Raw genomic sequence first — 22,217 nt, forward strand, 5'->3', positions numbered from 1 at the left:
AATTAGCTGAAAATTTTGAATGAAAGAAACGGTTGTTGTAAATGTGTCCACTGGATGTTGCCACAGCCATTCTTTGTATCGCCTGCTGCTGAGGGGGCGGAGCTATGTGCCGTGTTAAGATAGGAGAATAGAGACAACACTTCCTTGTTTGGATACCATGTATTTATGCTGCTTATTAGTGATAGTAATAATACAAAATGTGGATACGTTCATGCCTTGATTGTCAAATATGTTGTTGATAATCTTTACATTTTGTGTCGTACTTAATGACTGCATGGGGACATATTTTCTAGGCGCAGATTAATATGCTGAAATAGTATCCATCCCTTTTTAACTTTGTGTGATTAATGAAATGAGTCCAAATTCACAAGTTTTGTTGTACATAATAAAACACATGTTTGTTATGATCCGTGGCCCGGATCATGTTTTGTTATTTTCTGTTAGTTTTGGACTCCCTCAGTTCCTGTTTTTGTGCACCCTTGAGTTTGTTTTTAGTTACCATAGTTGCTTATTATTTCCACCTGTGTCTCATTGGTGTTCGGGACGCTCACCTGTTTCCCGAGCACTAATCAGAGGCATTATTTAAGCTTGCCTTTGCCGGTCAGTCGGCCTGGCTTCATTGTTTGCTACATGCAACCTGTTTACTTGAGTATTGCTTGTCTCTAGTCTATGCTAGTGGTAGCCTTAGCTTCTAGTGCGATCGGGACGTTGTTCCTTCGGCTTGTTTTCTGTTTTTTGTACTTATTTGATTTTCGAGAATAAATCATGTTCCTACCTGCACGTCCTATCCGGAGTGGTCCGTCTGCATCCCGGGGGAACGAACCCTGCAGTAAGCTGCGACACCCATCAGTTGGGGAAAATTAGTCAATTACATTAATAGCATCCTGTAATTTGATTTTTATTTTATTTATTTAATCTTCTGATAATTAAAAAAACCTATTATTTATATATATATATATATATATATATATATATATATATATATATATATATATATATATATATATATATATATTTATATATGTATATTTATATATTATTAATTTCTAGTAGTAACCACTACATGCAAGTGTAAAAAAAACAAACATGATTTGTACATTTTGAAATTGTGCTGTGTCTATTTTTGTACAAAGTAAACAATATAAAATTGTCTTTATTTTTTTAGTTGCTATGCATTTTACCAGTCTGGCCCACTTAGGGAATAGATTTTCCTCCATGTGGCCCCTAAGCTAAAATAAGTTTGACACCTGTGTTCTAAATGATGGTCAGAGACACTTCCGCTTGTTGTGTTTGTTGTGCTGTAATTTCTGTGTTTGCACCATTATTGTAGTGTCCTTTTTAGTAGGGTTCAAGACTGCCATAACATATTTTACTATTAGCCGCCCATGAAGCAGGCAGCAATTACACTACAATATAAAGTTAAGTAGAGGGCCGTAAATTTGAGACCTCTGCCTTAGACTGACCCGTTTCAGCTTTAAGTCCAAATGTGTTCATGTGTGCCTGCCTGCTTGTGACTGAGCAAGAGGGGGATCTGGCCACTTTTAATCACAGGAGAGACACCCCCAGTGAGCGATAGCGAGCTGTGACAATCCACTTAGTGCGCTCTGTAATCTGGTTAACCATTTAGTGAGTTGTTAAAGGAGTATGCAAATACTTGCATGGAGGGGGGGAAATACACTCACGTGCACGCACACACACACACACACACACACACACACACACACACACACACACACACACACACACACACACACACACAGCGGGGTACGCAGGACACAAATCTGGCTCCTAGACCGCTGGCGATTCATAGAGGTAACACATTTAACATTGTGAGTGTGTTGATGTGTTTGAGACCTGCTGCAGGCGCAGAAAGAAGCCAGGCCTGGAGCGTGATGACAGAGACCAGACCTGGCCAAATAGTAGACCCATCCCCCTCCACACAGACACACACACCACCAATCCAATTACCCTGTTCCCCTCTTTTATTCTCTTATATCCTCTCTTTGCATACATGTGCTATAGTCTCCTTTTCTTTGCGCTTTTAAGTCAACCGATTTTCATAGTTAACGGTCAAAGGTCTTCTTTCATGCTTGTTTTGGCCCACAATAGCAGTGTTATGGCGGAAAAGATTAAATCAAGATATTACTGTAAATGACATTTGTGGCGCCCCCTATGGATTGTGCTAAATATGTTTTTGAATTCATACTAGCGCACATGTACAGTAATATCATTAAAGACATAAATTATGGGCAGTAATTTAAAATTGTCCCTCGTGTGTGAATGTGAGTGTGAATGTTGTCTGTCTATCTGTGTTGGCCCTGTGATGAGGTGGGGACTTGTCCAGGGTGTACCCCGCCTACCGCCCAAATGCAGCTGAGATAGGCTCCAGCACCCCCTGCGACCCCAAAAGGGACAAGCGGTAGAAAATGGATGGATGGATTAATTGTTTGTGCCCCTGTAAAAATGTTTTCCTTGTTGGTGGCCATGTTTTTCAATCAGTCTTGCTCAAATTTTACAGACATATACTTCAGTTCCTTAAATGTGTGAAGTGAACTACGGGATGATTGTGCTAAACATCCTGAAGTTACAGTGGGTGTTTTGTAGGGCACATTGAGCTGCATGAGAAATTTCAAGTCAATCCAATTTATGGGATAAAACCTTGGGATTTAATATCATTGCGACCATGTGGTGGATTTTGACGGAAAAATGCAGCTGTTCCTAGTAAAATGTATATTAGTAAAAAATAATATAAATGCATTTAGTGTAAAAGCAACCACGTTTAATTTTTGGTTCTATGGTTATTACAGGTGTCACACATTTTCTTGCAATATACGTTTTTGCATTATGTTGTGTTCTGTGGTGTATGTAAATATTGTATTTGAAAAAAATACATGTACGATCGTGCCCCGTTTTTCCCTGTAATTGGTTCCAGACGTGACCGTATTAAATGAATGTCCATAAAGTAGGAATCATTCATTATAAATAAATCAATCAATCTTTCATAGCTAGAGCATAAGAAAATGTATAACCTTCTAAATATGTTTGTCAACATCATGAAACCCCGCTAGACATGAAATAACATTGTTTAGTCAACTTTACACTCTTTTAATCCAATACAGTAATGCCGTCTGAAGCTGAGCCAATCAGCGGCCACGATACTGAACAGCACGTTTTAACATCCCCCCCAAACTACTGCATGCCAAAGTATGCGTGCTAAAATGTTTAAAATGACTTTGATTTAAGCCAATATCAGCTATTTGTACGGTACATAGTAAGTATTAAAAATTGTCTTTTTGCAACTGGGGTTAACTTTTCTTGAGTCTTGGAGACGCTTGTACGCACACACTCCTGAAGTCGCTCCCTGCAGGCCAGGCTGCAAAGCGCTTGGGGCCATGTTGTTTTGTATTCTGACGGACAGACAGAGGAGAGAAAAAAAAGACTTAACTCTGCTCGTGATTACGTGGCTTTGTCACCAAAGGACTAGTGAGAAAAGAAGACAAGTGAAAAAGGCACCGTGTGCAGATGAAATGAATAACAAATGTATGCAACGTGTCTCCCCGGACCTCCGATAACCTCGGAGACCAGAGCACAGTCGCTGTGACAGGCTGGCCTTTGTGGACACTTTATCCTGCCTGTACACTTGTAAGGTAGAGCTGGGATAATCGCACCTAATCTAATTAGGGCTAAAGAGGGCCATGACTGTGGCTGTCCAGAGGCTGACTGGGCACACACACACACACACACACACACACACACACACACACGCGCACACGTCAACAAACACAAATCCTGTTTGCATCAGAAAAATAAGGTTGTCATATTGATTATGCAAATGAGGCACTAACCGCGACTAACTGCCTCTCAGGCCAGCCGGTTACAGCTGACACAAGCTAAAGAGAGAAGGAAAGGATTAGAACAGGTTTTAGCTTTCCGTTTTTTTGCATGTACTGCTTTTCCATTCGCTCCAGCTTTTGTGCATCTTGCCCCCCCCCCCCCCCCCCCCCCCCCCCCCATTTTGTCATGCAGAGTGACTATCACCTAGACATTCTGTGTTCAAAATGATGCAGTCTGTTGACAAACTTTGCAACAAAATAATGTAATGGTTTTCTAATAGGGCCAAACAAATAGAGTATGGATCGTTTTAGTAGTGTTCAGAAAGGTTTGCCTTATACCTGTCATGTCTTTGTGATCATGTTTTGTTTTAGTTATGTCCTGTTGATTGTTTAAGACTCTTTTAGTTTATGTTTACACTCCTTTGTTTGGTCACCATGGTTACTTATTAGTTTCACCTGTCATTTGTTTGGACTCACGCACCTGTTGTTAATCACATGTCACTAGTATTTAAGCTTGTCATTTTCTGTTGGTCGTCCTGGCGACATTGTCATTACCATGCCCTGTTTTTTCAATAGTTTATGCTTCGTGCCATGCCACGTAAGTTTTGTTTTTTCACATCACAGTAAGTGTAGTTTGGTTTCATGTCCATAGTTTCTGTCTTAGTGTTAGTTTTGGTTTCATTCGCTAAGTTTGTTCTCCGCCTTGTGCGCGCCTTTTGTTTGTACCCTTTTCGTAGTTTATAGTAAATTAAAACATGCCTCTACCTTCACGGCGTGTGCAGTCCAGTTGTTTTGCATCTCGGGAAAGCAATCCGCGCAGTAATTTGCGCCCCATAGTCCACGTCGTGACAATACCATATCCTCTTGAGAACTAGCGTCCTCTACAGTGAAGAAGTTACACATTTTGTAAAAAGAAAACATAATAACCCTGTTATACAAAACCCAAATGTCCACTGCAGAGGACAGTGGTGCTTAGGAGGCTATGATAGAAGACATAATCGGATTATTGTGATATTTTAAAGTTGCTTGAGGTCAGACATTCACATGCATACATCATATGCATAAACATCAGAAATGTTTGGTTTTAATGATTAATTTGCTCATATCACCAACTTGTCTATCAATCAGTGTCATGTCCCACAAGAATTCAAGCTCACGAGAATATCACCTCTGTATAAAAAAGGAAACAAATTAGACCCCGGCAACTACCGCCCTGTTTCCATCCTTTGCTCCATCTCAAAGGTTATAGAGAGGTTAATATATGAGCAAATAGATAATTATCTATCAAATCGCAAGCTCCTATTCGAATTTCAATCAGGATTCAGAAAATCACATTCCACCGATACATGACTACTATACCTAACTGACTACAGGTATACACTTAAGACCCTTGCCGGTGCCCTCATCCAGTGTCATTTTGACTACGCCTGCACTTCATGGTTCACCAGTATCCCCAAGCCACTAAAAACAAAACTGCAAACTTCCCAAAACAAGCTGGTGAGACTCCTGATCAACCTCCCATACAGGACTCACTTAACTCAAGCCCACTTTACCAAATTGGGATGGCTTAGAGTTGAGGAAAGAGTACACCAAATCGCAATGTGCCTGGTATTCAAAATACACAGAGAAACTGTCCCTAAGTACCTGTACAGCTATTTCACCAGAGTAAGTGATGTTCACAGGTACTACACAGACCTCGTCCCCCCCAAATTCAAGACTCTCATGGGAAGAAATGCATTCTACTATTTTGCCACCACACAGTGGAATGCACTACCAACAGACCTTAAAATTCGAACTTCCCTACTAAATTTTAAAACTGCCATAAAATCATGGCTCAGCTCAACCTCTACCTGATCTGAACCAAAATTGATCCCCAGCAACTCTTCAAAGCATCAAACAGGTTTATATGTGGTTATAGTGTATATATATTTTCTCATTCTGTTTTGCACACTCTTGGAGTCAACATGTGCAGTCATGTACATAGTGTCATGTACATAGTGTATATACTCCCCCCCACCCCCATTTTTTGTATATATTGTTTTTCAAATCACCTGACATGTATACTGTGTATATATGCATAATTTATCAAATTTTTTACACAATTTTTTATTTACATGTTACAGGTTATATATCTTTTATTATTGAATCTATCAAATGTGATGAATATTCATCACACCACAATGGAAACAAGCCTTTCGGCTTTTTGTGCCATCCATTTGCCTTTTTAAAGCATTACATGGATTCAATTCTTTAAGATGTCAATAAACTTCTCAATCAATCAATCAAAATTTTAATTATTTTTATAGCTTTGGGGAATATATTGAGTGATGAAAGCTAAATGTTTAGAGTTTATATTTGGTCATTGTCAAGTTAAGACATTCTGTAAAATTCAGCACCACTTATAAGATATAAGTGACTGTGTTTTAATAGATTTTGAGAACATTCAAACATGGGCATCTAATTCTTGTTTTTAAAAAATAATTTATGTACCAGTGAGGAGAACAAGTATTTGATACACTGTTGATTTTGCAAGTGTTCCCGCTTACACAGCATGTAGACGTCTGTAACCTTTATTACAGGTACTCTTCAACAGTGAGTGACAGAATCTAAAACAAAAATCACATTGTATGATTTTTAAGACATTAGTCAGCATTTAATTGCATGACATAAGTATTTGATACGTCAGGAAAACAAAAGTTGATATTTCACACAGAAACCTTAGTCTGCAATTACAGAGATTAGACTTTTCCTGCAGTTCTTGACCAGCGTTGCACTCACTGTAGCAAGGATTTTGGCCCGCTCCTCCATACAGATCTTCTCCAAAGCCTTCAGGGCTATACGGACCTTCAGCTCTCTCCAAAGATTTTCAATTGGGTTCAGGTCTGGAGACTGGCTTGGACCCTGGCTACACGGCAGAACACTGGCTATGTGTTTCGGGTCTTACTGAGGGAAAGAGATTGTTGGTCAAGATCTCGCGATACATGTTTCCATCCATCTTCCCATCAATACGATGCAATCGTCCTGTTCCCTTTGCAGAAAAGCATTCCCAAAGAATGATGTTACCACCTCTGTGCTTCATGGTTGGGATGGTGTTCTTGGGGTGTACTCATCCTTTTTCTTCCTCCAAACACCGCGGGTGGAGTTTATACCAAAAAGCTCTATTTTTGTCTCATTTGACCACATGACCTTCTCCCCTTCCTCCTCTGGATCATCCAGATGGTCATTGGCAAACTTTAGACAGGTCTTGACCTGCGCTGGCTTGAGGAAGGGGACCTTGCGTGCACTGCTGGATTTGGACCATGACGGTGTAGTGTGGTATTGATCAATTTCTTTGAGACTGTGGTCCCAGCTCTCTTCAGGTCGTTGACCAGGTTCTGCCGTGTAGTTCTGGGCTGATCCCTCACCATCCTCATGATCATTGATGCTCCATTAGGTGAGATCTTGCATGGAGCTCCAGATTGAGGGAGATTGACCGTCATCTGGAACTTTTCCATTTTATAACAATTACACCAACAGTTGTTGCCTTCTAACCAAGCTGCTTGCCTTTTGTCCTGGAGCCCATAGCCGCCTTGTGCAGGTCTACAATTGTATCTCTGATGTCCTGACACAGATCTCTGGTCTTGGCAATAGTGGAGAGGTTGGAGTCTGTTTGATTATGTGGACAGGTGTCTTTATACAGGTAACAATTTCAAACAGTTGCAGTTAATACAGGTAATGAGTGGAGAACAGATGGATTTCCTAAAAAAAACCTCTTACAGATCTGTGTTAGCCGGAATTCTTACTGGTTGGTACGGGATCAAATACTTATGTCATGCAATAAAATGCAAATTAATAATTTGCAGTGTGATTTTCTGGATTTTTGTTTGACATTCTGTCACTCACCATCAAAGAGTCCCTATGATAAATATTACAAACTTGTACATGCTATGTAAGTGGGAAAACTTGCAAAATCAGCAGTGTATCAAACGTTTTCTCTATTCACTGTATGAGTATGCCACCCTAGAAAAAGAACTGTTTAAATAAATGATTAAGGACCCCAAATTAATGACATTGGCCTGTCCGTACTATAGTTTATACTTTATTTTTAATATTAAAACAATATCACAACTAGGGCTGCAACCATTACTCGAATAATTTGATTAGAAAAAATATTTGATTACCATTTTGTTGCTTCGATTAATTGTTTATAAGGGTAACTAATAAACAGTGATAAAATCAATTCCCCTAGAACTTGAAATACACGAACATAGTTTCTGCATGGACATGCAGGAAAGCGGTGGTGCCGTGATACTTGGTTACGGATGATCAACGTTTTTCAGTGGCCACATCACTAATCAATCGTGCCTAAATAATATAGGCTATATTTCCATTCATACATTATATTACTTGAATTAGTTTCCCCGCGCCACAATCAAACACATATAGGGGAAACCCTGATATATTGGGGTTGTACGGTATACAGGTACTAATAAAGTACCGCGGTACTAATTAATTGAAAACGGTACTATACTGCCTTTGATAAATACCGGTACCGTTTTTATCCACATGCTGCTGTGCTGCGGTGACTAGAGAATCAAGGCGCATGATGTTGAGTGTGTCAAAACGCACACACAAAGTGCATACAAGCAATTATATCGTGGAGAGGAAGAATGGCAAAAAACAGCAATTCTACTGGTTAATAAAGATGGTGCGTGAAGCGCAATATGAAGGTAAAATCCACATTATTTTTAGTTAGGGGAAAAAGTGCGTAATATTAACGTGTTTAAGTGAAATACTTCTTTGCAGATACACGGCGATGTAATCCAGTGGGATCGTGTTTATAAAAAGGAGAGCTGAACAGAGAAGACAAAACTAAAAGCAAAAAGGGGAACAGCGAAAAGAGCAATCAATTTCCCCGTGGTTTCTTGAATAGCAGGCGGCCCTTTTCATATTTCCCAATTAGAGGCTTCCCTAATCAGAGAGCTAGCTCTCCATTATTGTGCAGCACACAATGACTCCCCCCCCAACATTGTGCTCCTGAAAGTCTGATACACAAAGCTGCTATGGCGTTAGGGTGTGGAGGGGCGGCCTTGGGTTAGTGTTAAAATCACATGTGGAAATCTTTTGGCTCGCCTTATGGCCCCAGAAAGCTGATGAGGAACAATAGCAGGCCCGCACAGCATCTGTCATGGCACAATATAAAAAGATGATCTTGGCATCGAAAGGAGAAAAAAAAAAAAGAGAGGGAGGGAGACGGTGGAATAGAGGTGGGGGCATAGAAGAAGAAGAGGGCCGGGCAAGAGGTTATTCATTTGCAAATCAGACCCTGGCGCTCAGCTCTATTTCCAGCTAGCAGTGGGTGCCAGGAGTTAACAAGGTAATCACTTTCAATCCTGCCCTTCAATTGTACATCACACCCTCATCCTGAGGAGAGCCTGTGCCTGCTCGGAGGGGGAAAAGCAATCTAGCTGCTGGCTGACGCCACACACCTGAAGACACAATCATCACATTTGCACAATAGTCGTGTAAAACCAACCATATAGAGTAAGGTTCCGCCTCCTTGTTGTAGCTCCTTCAGATTTGTTTTAACCCGGAAGTGAAAAAAGTTTACAGTTCTTATTTTTTTTGTATAATATCCGACTGTGTGTGAGGCCGTGAAAGCGCACAGGCGGTTTCCTGAGGGACAAGGAAGGCAAGTAAAAGAGACTGGGCGCATGTGTGTTCTGTTCAGTTCCTCGAGTGTGCAACCCCTTGGGTAAGCTAACCATGAATACTTTCCAAAAACAAAAGAGAAAAGGAAAATGAGTTTAATTTCACATGGACAGATTGGTTTTCCTGTAAAATAAACAAAGATGACAACTTTTAAAAGTTTATAGGCTGTGTTGTGTTTTCCGGCTCTATACTATTTTTCTTTAGTGGAAAAATATACTTTTGAAGCTAAATATACTGCGAGCACAAACGGAGAGTAGAATGTTGGAGCAGACGGAAGCCGGGAGAGGGGATGAAAGCGATTTTGAGGCTATATATATGTAACTTGGAGCCAAGCTATTTCGATATAAATGGATTGCTTTCCGAAAATCAACAGGAAAGGCCCCCGGCCAGCTGGACCGGACGAACAACTGTCCATCCAGTGAGTCACTATAATATCCAGGCTAGACTACTGCAACTCACTTCTTGTCGGGATCCCCAGCAAGAGTATTCAGAAGCTGCAGTATTTACAGAATAGTGCTGCTAGGATCCTGATGAGAGTGCGGAAATACAACCACATCACACCATTTCTCAAATCCCTTCACTGGCTTCCTGTTCCACTCAGGATTGAATACAAAGTCTCCCTACTAACCCATCAGTGCCTCCATGGAAATGCCCCCCTCTACCTCAAAGAACTGCTCACCCCCAAATCCTCCACACGACACCTCCGCTCCGGACAGACTAACCTCCTCCAACCTCCGAGGACAAAGCTACGAACAATGGGAGACCAGGCTTTCTGCTCCACCACTCCCAGTCTGTGGAACGCTCTCCCTGACCACCTGAAGGCACCACAGACTGTGGTTGCTTTTAAAAAAGGCTTAAAAACCCTTCTTTTTAAAAAAGGCTTTTTTTTAGATATATGCGTGCTAGTTCTAGTTTTTATTTTTATTTATTTATTTATTTATTTATTTTTAATACACTGTAGCACTTTGAGGTTGTTTGCTCAATTGAAAGTGCTTTTTACAAATAACATCTATTATTATTATTATTATTATTATTATTATTAATATCGATCATAAAACACACAGCATGCCATGCGTGTTAGTACAGCTACAGTAAATATGCTGTCTGGCTAGCTCAGTGTGTACAAACAAAACATGAAATGTGGGCTAATACATTACAGATACTTTAATAAGATCATGTTTTTCAGTCAGTACAAATTGGTGTGGTATCGCACTGTTGTGCATTACCAACTCAAATGTGTTTTGTGTTGTTGTAGAAGCTAGCTTATCTCTTGCCGTAGTTAGCTTTTACAGCTAATCCCGAAGCACGCCGATGTGTTACTACGCTAGAAAAATAGTTCCTCAGTGTTCGCTCTTACAATAACAATGTGGCTACAGCTTGGTTATTATACGGGTTACGGAACTTAAATTAAATATTGTTGACGGTTTTTGAATGCATTTTTAAAGTGATTTAGAGGTAGAATTGATTGCTTCCATTAGCTGCAGTACTAGCCACCTAGAACAAATCGATATATATATGTAAGAAGGCAAAATAAAAATAAAAACTTCTGTCTTCTTGTTTCTCATAATGATTGTGAACGATAGGCAAAATTCCAAAAAAGTGCAATGCCCTTTTAAAAGACAGAAAAAAATATATACATCTTTACAAAATCGTAATGGCTCCCCTGTGCTTAGCGCCGAGGTACAACATCCCCACTTACTCCTGATCTTCAACTCCCCTCTTTGAAGGATCTGATTTGACAAGAAGAGGCTGTCTCTTCCTGCAATTCAGCCAATCAGAGCTTGATAGGGCAGGTGCTTAGTTCACGAAATGCGTAAGTAGTTGGAGATGTGACGTGAGTGTGTGTGAAGAGTGTCACTTGCGTGACTGTCACGCTGATTGCGTGTGTTTGGAGCCCTAGGAGAAAAAATTATCACAATAACTAAAGCAGAGGCGATTTAAAGACATTTAATTATTACCGACCACACATAAGAGCATTCTTTTTTTCTTTTCCTTTTACCAATGTACCTAAACCAGCTGAAATCCACACTATTGCCCCATAGGTTTGGCAAACGATCGATTTAGAGAAAGTTCATGTAAATGGGCATCTCACAAAGAAGACTGAAGATTTTTCTGAATTATTTTGGGAATCAGACTGTTTTTTAAGTACCGTATTTTTCGGACTATAAGTCGCAGTTTTTTTCATAGTTTGGCCGGGGGTCCGACTTATACTCAGGAGCGACTTATGTGTGAAATTATTAACACATTACCGTAAAATATCAAATAATATTATTCAGCTCATTCACGTAAGAGACTAGACGTATAAGATTTCATGGGATTTAGCGATTAGGAGTGACAGATTGTTTGGTAAACGTATAGCATGTTCTATATGTTATAGTTATTTGAATGACTCTTACCATAATATGTTACGTTAACATACCAGGCACGTTCTCAGTTGGTTATTTATGCCTCATATAACGTACACTTATTCAGCCTGTTGTTCACTATTCTTTAATTATTTTAAATTGCCTTTCAAATGTCTATTCTTGGTGTTGGGTTTTATCAAATAAATTTCCCCCCGAAATGCGTCTTATACTCCAGTGCGACTTATATATGTTTTTTTCCTTCTTTATTATGCGTTTTCGGCCGGTGCGACTTATACTCCGGAGCGACTTATACTCCGAAAAATATGGTACATGTTAATTCACTCTTGTGCTTTGAGTATCGAGCCCCTTTTGAACAATGTCCTTGACTTCTTAGTGTCGGATTGTGCTTTCTGATCCTCATCTTTGCTGTATAAATCCCTGAGAGGTAGCTCTGATAGCATCCACATAAGAATGCAATTTCAATTTCAATTGGCAGCCATGTTAAGAAGAAGGTCCTCGGCGATAGCAATCCGCCCTGTGGGGATGCTGAGCTTCTTGTATTGTTTGTATGGCCTGCTTATTATCAAGCATTTGCCTTGTGTTTCTAAAAAGGCATCATGTCACTGATGGGAAATGTTTATTAGTACAAGGTTTTCCTTTTTTGCTTGTGTGTCTGTCTGAGTGTGTGCCTGTGTGCGTGTGTGTGTGTGTGTACGCACTAGAGGTGTCCCTATCCTATTGACTTTCCCATAAATATGCCTGCCATTATATCAGCAGTCAAACAACATATGAATTCTCAATGACAAGGCACGCTATTGTAGCAAATGGGGTTGGATGACAGGTACACACACACACACACACACACACACACACACACACACACACACACACACACACACACACACACACACACACCAATGATGCCGCTTTCCGTCTTCATGTACCTGTGATTTTTTTCCTTTTCCCCACCACTCAATCAATGAGATCTGTCAGAAGGTGAAAACCAGCTGCTCTTTTAATACAAATATTGAATAGTAGTTACATCTTAGTTTTGTAATTGAATTTCTAGGCCCAGTATCCCTTCATCCAAGATGTCCAAGGTTCCTCCTTCCTGCGAGAGTGCTCCCCATACACAAATGTCTGTGTTTTTTTTTTTTTGGGCCACAAATGATATAACGGAATTGGCGCTTGCTCTTTAACAAATTATAATGGTTTTGGCGGTATGTGTCGTAAATCGGGTTCAACATACCTTATAAAAACCTTTTTTACTCAAGACATGTCAGAAGGGACCGATGTTGCCAATTTTGCAACCTTTTAAAAAAAAAATCATTTATATAAGATTTGAATCTTAAACAACACATACAGCAATATACATTGAAATATTGATAATGTAAAGGCTTGTAAAATATCACAGAAAACAAGCGGAAAAAACTGACAGCAAAAGACAAAGCATATTGCAATAATATTAATAGCAATAAAAAATATATATAAAAGATGTATAAATAAAATTAAACAAACCACATTTCCCAAGTGAAAGTATGTACTAAGTTAATTAAAGGAGTGAGTCGTGTGTCGTCCATTTATTTGGTAACCAAATACAAGCAGTCACGAAAGGTGAAGTATTTGCTACATTAGCAAAGAACCGCCTCCACAAGCCCAGAAAGTGTGCTCCACTCTGTTGTCTTTTGTAGTTTTCATCCAAAAAATTTATAGCAAAAATTTAGTTTTCTGCGGGAAAAATAGGGATTTTATTTTTGGCCAAAATTGTGTATCCCTAAAGTATTGAGAAGTTTCTCAAATGACCAAAGAGTTGGAGATAACCTAAAGAACACTCACATATTGACCTGAATATACAGTAAGATCTGCCCTATTTTTCCTTCAAGACCTGTTTTTGGAACACTACTCTTTCATGGTTTCAATGTTAGTCAAATAACTAGGTATCCACAATCCATCTATTTAATAGACATCTTAGGACACCTTTTTCCATCAGTATACCATTGCAATCAATCAGAATATTTTTTTTAGGTTTAATGACAACATATTGCTTTAAAGAGGTAGGGAGACTATTCAAATGTGCTTCAGTGAAAGGGTTAAAGTCTCCACACACGATAATGCATTGCTGATGAGTGCCTGCTAATGGGCAGTAGCTCTGTTAGCTGGAAATCAAATGACTTCTCCTGCATTTTAAGTCTTTATTTCTCCATTGACATACTAAAGATAGACATCTACAGTCTATTGTCTAGTTCTGTTAGTGGTGGGGTAAAATATGAGATCATCGATCAGATCTCTGATGCCATTAGAGCAGTGGTTCTCAAACTTTTTTTGTCATCCCCCACTTTGGACAAGGGCGAGTTTTCAAGCCCCACCTGCCCCCATCGCCCCAACAGAACGCTAACGCCAAGCTTAACATTTTCTAATTTATTGAACATCAAGTAACATCAAGTTGTATACATTCAAACTCAATAACATAAAATAACATCAAGTTCAATAATAAATAAAATAATTGTGCAGCTGTGGTATAACTTGCCCATCCATCCATTTTCTACCGCTTATTCCCTTTGTGGTCGCGGGGGGCGCTGGAGCCTATCTCAGCTACAATCGGGCGGAAGGCGGGGTACACCCTGGACAAGTCGCCACCTCATCGCAGGGCCAACACAGATAGACAGACAACATTCACACTCACATCCACACACTAGGGCCAATTTAGTGTTGCCAATCAACCTATCCCCAGGTGCATGTCTTTGGAGGTGGGAGGAAGCCGGAGTACCCGGAGGGAACCCACGCAGTCACGGGGAGAACATACAAACTCCACGCAGAAAGATCCCGAGCCCGGGATTGAACCCAAGACTACTCAGGACCTTCGTATTGTGAGGCAGATGCACTAACCCTTCTTCCACCGTGCTGCCTGGTATAACTTGCATCAAGTTCAATAATAAATAAAATAACTTGCATCAAGTTCAATAATAAATAAAACAAAAGTGTTATAACTTGCATCAAGTTCAATAATAAATCAAAAAAAGTGTTATAACTTGCATCAAGTTCAATAATAAATCAAAAAAAGTGTTATAACTTGCATCAAGTTCAATAATAAATCAAATAAAAGTGTTATAACTTGCATCAAGTTCAATAATAAATCATATAACTTGCATCAAGTTCAAAATAAATAAAATAAAAGTGCCACTTTGCAATCTTTGCAAAAAAAAAGGAGGAGCTATGCATTCGGGAAGACAGGGCAAGTGACAGCACTTTGCCCCGGGAGAGCCACCTTGCTTCACTGTGAAACACATACTTGCCAACCCTCCCGGATTTTCCGGTAGACTCCCGAAATTCAGCGCTTCTCCCGAAAACCTCCCGGGACATATTTTCTCCCGAAAATCTCCCGAAATTCAGGCGTACCTGAGTGACGTGTCGACAGCATGTTTTCACGTCCGCTTTCCCACAATATAAACAGCGTGCCTGCCCAATCACGTTATAACTGTAGAATGATCGAGGGCGAGTTCTTGGTTTCTTATGTGGGTTTATTGTTAGGCAGTTTCATTAACGTCCTCCCAGCATGGCAACAACACACAACAACAGCAGTCACGTTTTCGTCTACCGTAAAGCAGTTCGTCTGCCGTAAACAGCAATGTTGTGACACTCTTAAACAGGGCAATACTGCCATCTAATGTACATGCATATGTGACATTAACATCTAGGGCTTTTAGAGAGTGCAGTGCACAACTGCGCACACAACAAGGAGACGAAGCAGAATTCATCATCAGAGAGGGTGTTCAGCATGGTTAGAAAAATAATGACAGAGAATAGAACAAGGATGGACAATTCAACCCTTAACTCAACAATGAGTAGATGAGTGTTATGTGTGTAAATAAATGAACACTGAAATTCAAGTATTTCTCTTATTTATATACCGTATTTTCCGCACCATAAGCCGCCCCGTGTTATAAGCCGCGCCTTCAATGAACGGCATATTTCAAAACTTTGTCCACCTATAAGCCGCCCCGTGTTATAAGCCGCATCTAACTGCGCTACAGGGAATGTCAAAAAAACAGTCAGATAGGTCAGTTAAACTTTAATAATATATTAAAAACCAGCGTTCTAACAACTCTGTTCACTCCCAAAATGTACGGTAATGTGCAAATGTGCAATCACAAACATAGTAAAATTCAAAATAGTGCAGAGCAATAGCAATAACTTAATGTTGCTCGAACGTTAATGTCACAACACACAAAATAAACATAACACTCACTTTCTGAAGTTATTCTTCATTCATAAATCCCTCGAATTCTTCTCCTACGGTGTCCGAATTAAAAAGTTGGGCGAATACGGGATCCAAAATGGCCGGCTCCGTCTCGTCGAAGTCATCAGAGTCAGTGTCGCTGTTGTTTTTCCAGCAGTTCCGTGAATCCTGCCTTCCGGAAAGCTCGGACCACAGTTGAGACCGAAATATCCGCCCATTTACGATCCACTGGCAGATGTTGGCGTATGTTGTCCGGCGCTGTCTCCCTGTCTTAGTGAATGTGTGTTCGCCTTCGGTCATCCATTGTTCCCACGCCGTTCGCAGTCATGCTTTAAATGCCTTGTTGACACCAATATCGAGCGGTTGGAGTTCTTTGGTTAATCCACCCGGAATGACGGCGAGTGTTGTATTTGTGTGCTTCACTTGTTTTTTGACACCATCTGTGATGTGGGCGCGCATGGAGTCGTATATCAACATGGATGGAGCTGCGTGAAAAAAGCCACCCGGCCTCTTCGCGTAAACTTCCCTTAACCACTCGCTCATCTTTTCTTCATCCATCCATCCCTTCGAGTTAGCTTTTATGATGACGCCGGCTGGAAAGTTCTCTTTTGGCAAGGTCTTCCTTTTGAATATCACCATGGGTGGAAGTTTCTGGCCATTAGCATGGCAAGCTAGAACCACAGTGTGTCGCTTAGTAGGAGCCATTTTGTGGTCTTTACAGATGTAAACACACAAAGGAAATGAAACGTAATACCCGCGCGCTTCTTCTTCTACGGGGGCGGGTGGTTGCTTACCGTAGAAGAAGAAGCGCTTCCTCTTCTACGGGGGCGGGTGCTTACCTTGGCAGTTGCTTACCATAGAAGAAGAAGCGCTTCCTCTTCTACGGGGAAAAAAGATGGCGGCTGTTTACCGTAGTTGCGAGACCGAAACTTTATGAAAATAAATATTTATATTAATCCATATATAAGGCGCACCGGGTTATAAGCCGCACTGTCAGCTTTTGTGAAAATTTGTGGTTTTTAGGTGCGGCTTATAGTGCGGAAAATACGGTATATATATATATATATATATATATATATATATAGCTAGCTAGAATTCACTGAAAGTCAAGTATTTCTTTTATATATACATATATATATATATATATATATATATATATGTATATGTGTGTGTGTGTGTGTGTGTGTGTGAAATACTTGACTTGGTGAATTCTAGCTGTAAATATACTCCTCCCCTCTTAACCACGCCCCCACCCCCAACCGCGCCCCCCACCCCCACCTCCCGAAATCGGAGGTCTCAAGGTTGGCAAGTATGGTGAAACAGCACGGCTGTATGATCAGCTCCCGTTTCCTCACACAGTGCAGAGAATAGTCGCGCTTTCAGTGGTCGTGTTTTGATCAAATTTACCGCGCTCACATCTGTTAAAACCTCATTGAGTTCGGGGCTGAGCTGCCTTGACGCGAGTGCTTCCCAGTGAATGACACAGTGTGTCCAATGCGCATTTGGCGCAACCCTCTTTATTAGAGCCTGCAGCTTGTTTCTTGACCCTGCCATGGTCATTGCGCCATCAGAGCAAAAGCCCACACAGTTTTCCCATTTAAGGTCGTGTTCTTTGAGGAAACTGTCCATTATCTTGAACAGCTCATCGGCAGAGGCTCTATTTTTGATGTATTTGCAAAACAGCAAATCCTCGCACAGTGACTCGCCATTCACAAAGCGGACATATGCGATGAACAGGCAGTCTTTATTGCTGTCAGTAGCTTCGTCCACTTGTAAAGCAAAACGACTTTATTTTCATTTGTCTCCGAGTTGTTCCTCAAGATCACTTGCAATGTCGCATATACGTCTCGCAACTGTGTCGTTTGACAGTGGGACAGCTTTTCATTTTGCTGCGCTTGTCTCGTCAAGTTTGTTCCGCTTAGCCCCGCCCCCATTAGTTACTGTTGCTATGTCTGTCAAACTTTTGCTCCTACCTAGAAATGTAAAGCCTACAGGAAAAATAAGTAATTTACATTTATTTATAAAGCGGATTTCACAGACAGAATCACAAAGTGATTTACAGTGTGTATAGAAAATGAAAGCATAGTAAAAAAAAAAAATCTAAAAAAAAAAAAAAATTAAAGTGAAATTCCCTCCCGTTCCTCACGCCCCACCTGTCATGTCTCTATTCCCCACCAGTGGGGCGCGCCCCACACTTTGAGAAACGCTGCATTAGAGTGTTACCTTCAGATGCAAATGTTTCAAAAGTTGTAGATCAAAATGTAAATTAATAAAGATAAGTCCCCCAAAGTCCCAATTTTTTTTTAAACATCACATGTGATTATTTAAATGATGTACATTCAATTATATACATTTTTAACATTGGATGCAGACAGTCATCAGTTGACATTGTTTTGTGTGATGTCATCTCAGAAATGATGTAAACACTTAGTTTTGGGCCCACACAGTTTGGTTTGTAAAATGCAAGACTCGCTTAAGAATTAGCTGGAAAAAATACCTAGTCGCACAGTGCTAGACATAGAAAGGGCAACGTTACCCCGGAGCTTCCTCGACAACCTCCCGTCCTTTATTATGTTTCCGAAGAGCAAAGCAGACAACTCCGATGACAACGTGCTGAAGAAAAGCAAATCCACCATTATGGAAGTGAAACAAAAGTGGAGAAACGCTAATCCATTTAATTTTCTATTTAATGTTTTTATCATTGTATTTCATACATCCTTGACTTGTTAGACTTCAGTGTCAGTGGCATAGGTAGTAACTAGGGTCTAATTTAGTTACAATGGTACCTCAAATTACGAGTACCTTAACTTACTTTTTGTTATGTTTTAAGTTGCGAGTATAATTTGAGTTACGAGCTCAACGTGTTGTCTGTTGAAGTAGTATTTGTAACAGGGTTGTTTGAGAAATAAATAATTAATACATATTGCTGTTCCTGCTTTCTTGACACAAGAAACAAACATATTGGACAGCTGCTCAGAGATGGACACAATCCTGCCTAGCAACCACTGGAACTAAGAAAGTTAGTGCAAAGGAGAGGAAGCAGGGGACCAAATCAGGAAAACAATGTCCAAACGAAAAACTTTTATCCATACAAATATTGAGAAGCTGCAGATGCTGTGTGTTACATGTTTTTGTTTGTTCTGTCTACTCCTGACTCAACAAACTGGATGGTCATGCAGTACTTATTGTACACAGACTTGACTTATGGCTTGTCGTCAACTCTGACCTCTCCGTCCGTCACTCAAATACATCCGTCTGCAACAGAAACAGTGGTTTCATAGTTATTATTGTTACACAACGGCGAAACAACCTATAGGAATCAGCTACGAATTAGTCTCTTCCTCAAGGTAAATACTGAACAATATTATTAAATGGTTTCATAAAACTACTGTAGTTGTTTGTTGTATATGCCATTGTAATGTTTTTCAAACAATATTTCTTATCTCAAAGTTTGTTTTTATTTTTGAAAGTTATGTTACGGATTAAATACATGTCAGGTTCAAACACTGATGACATCTATTAAACAGACAAGAAGTAAGGAATCATGCAGAGACAGAGTTCAATTTTGCTCAATGAGGAGAGACGTATTGGGCTGTACACTCAGTTCCAGTTCCAACCTACGCCCTAAGGCACAGCCCACGTGCTTCACTATTTATTCGTGAGGTCCCTGGTTACATCACTGAGGCTGCTTCTGAAGGAAGGGGGGTAATTTCAGTAGCCCCAGTTAGACACAATATATGATTATTCAGAAATGGAAATGTGCTGACACTCGTGATATCGCCCTTTCTTTGCTTTGTCTGCGTCAAGGTACTCGATGTTCGCCCTTGGCAGTCAGCAGGCCGGGTCTGGACACAAACACTGATACGAGACGACTCGCAATCCAAGATTGCAAGTTGTCCCTTTGCACAGATGAAAAAGTACAACTGCAGCACAATTGATAATAACTATAGCAACGGCCTTTAAGCATAAGAGTGGTGTGATAACTCATACGTAATCATTCTAACAATACATTTTGTTTCAATGGGCAGGGTCTGATTTGAAATACAAGTGTTTTGAGGTACGCGCTGGGTTGGGGAACGCAATGTGCATATAAGTTTAGGTACGACTGTATAAGACTAAAAATCGACTTACAACGCGCGATAGGAACAGTGCTTGTTTGTTTACTGAGTACCCGTATTGACCTGGGTAGTCTAGAGATTTATACATGCAGACCAACAGGCGGCGCCACACAAATTATCCAATAAGGCAGAGATTTATACATGCAGACCAACAGGCAGCGCCGCATAAATGATCCAATAAGGCAGTCATAGCTTTTCTTCCTGTCACTCACACATACACTTGAGTTTGAATGGGAAGAGGGTCACAGAACCCCACTGGAAAAGGAGAAGTTTTGATGGTCATTTTCTTATTTTTTAACACTTTATGAGGAATGGATGGAGGAGGTGAGGAAGAGGAATAGGAGACGATGAGGAGAAAAGGAGAGGTGGGTCCCTGAAGACCTCAGCAGATTATATGATGTTTTGGAGAAGCCGGATGAGCATGCTTATAGCTTGTATTCTGATGAATACGGTAAATTGTCTTCATTGGAATCCATCCAGCCTGTGTCTTACAAGTGCAATGTTCACATATCAATTTAAGCCAGTTGTCACAGTTTAACACAAACCCACCTCCGCCCTATTCCTGTCATTGAGTCCTTTCCCTCAGTTCCCCCGCGGCTCGCCATGCAGCTGTGTAATGTGCCGCGACGCTTGTCGTTAAGCAAGGCCGCAGCATCTCCCAGGCCTTGTGCTACACCGCCATTACTGTCTGGCTTGCCTCTTGCTACAAATTGGATGAACAGGCACTGACACATTTTCAATATTATTACATTAAACCAAGTGGATTTTGATTGATAACCTAATATTGGCCTAATGCAAAACATCAATCACGGCAAGTATATTAATTATTTAATATTGTGGCGTAATTCAGAAATCAATGCCGCCTGCTGCTTTCCGACGGAGGAGGAAGAGAGGGGGTGAGGAGGAGCAATGGGAGAAGATGAGGAGAAAAGAAGAGGTGGGTCCCTGAAGACCTCCGCAGATGATATGATGTTTTGGAGAAGGAGAAGCGGGATGAGCATGTAAACATGTTGGCGTGTGTCTAATGGACTCAGACGTGACGTTTAAAAAAAACGATGTTTTATTCCTGAAAAATGAGATGCTGCTGTAGGAGTGGAGAGAAATAAGTGAAAGTACGCAGGAGGAAGAGGAGGAGGTCGGGGATGGAGAATCTTACCCCCACCCCCGTGTTAGATTGTTTTCCCGCTAATTGTGCTTCATTAGCGGATTACACACACTGTCACCACGGTAACAAATGTCTCGCTGTCTGCCCGCTGCGCGCCCCGTCATGTATAATGAATGTGGCGGGGTGTTTGTCACAATGTAATGTAATTACAGCCAGATGAAGTTGGCCTTAAGTGGTTGACTTTGTGCCTCGGAGAAGAATGAGTAAACAGAAAACAGGCTTTCATGGTCATCGTTGGACCCTTTATCTTTTGCTCCTCCTTTTTTTTAATTCATCTATTCATCTGCATATCATTCCCTGAGAGCTTATTTGGAACATGGATGGATGGATGGGTGGATGGATGGATGGATGGATATTTGGGAGGAAAGGGCTGGTGGGAGGGTGTATTAGACACTATGTAATTTTAGAGATGGTATAGATTTACACTGTGATGCTTCTGGCTGCATTAGCAACTGAAGCCTGTCGATAAGCCTTCCTCTCTCTTCATCTGCACACACACACACACACACACACACACACACACACACACACACACACACACACACACACACACACACACACGTACAGTTGTCGGTAATGGGGACCACAGTTGGACGGGGGTGGTGGGAACGGGGACGGATGTTGTTTGTATTTTCTTGATCTTTTGATTTCCACTGTTGCAAATTTGAAATGTGCCAAAAATGCATCTATTATTTACTGCCAATTTGCCTCTTTTTTTTTTCTATCCAGCTTTTCTCCACACACACGCTCCACTTCCCTGACTTCCTGTTCCGCTGCTGCCACAAATGTGTTAATCATTCACACATTTGTATATTATCATTATTACGA

General features: G+C 40.6%; 1 protein-coding gene and 1 pseudogene across 2 annotated transcripts in view; one reads left to right on the forward strand and one right to left on the reverse strand.

Annotated features, from left to right (window-relative positions):
* Positions 1-22,217, forward strand: part of rsrc1 (arginine/serine-rich coiled-coil 1) — a 300,071-nt gene that overhangs the window by 83,236 nt on the left and 194,618 nt on the right. The gene's annotated exons all lie outside the window — the stretch shown is intronic.
* LOC140679515 (uncharacterized) lies at positions 6,909-18,742 on the reverse strand (annotated as a pseudogene).

The sequence above is a fragment of the Nerophis lumbriciformis genome, linkage group LG17 (genome assembly GCF_033978685.3).
Source record: "Nerophis lumbriciformis linkage group LG17, RoL_Nlum_v2.1, whole genome shotgun sequence".
Taxonomy (NCBI): Eukaryota; Metazoa; Chordata; class Actinopteri; order Syngnathiformes; family Syngnathidae; genus Nerophis; species Nerophis lumbriciformis.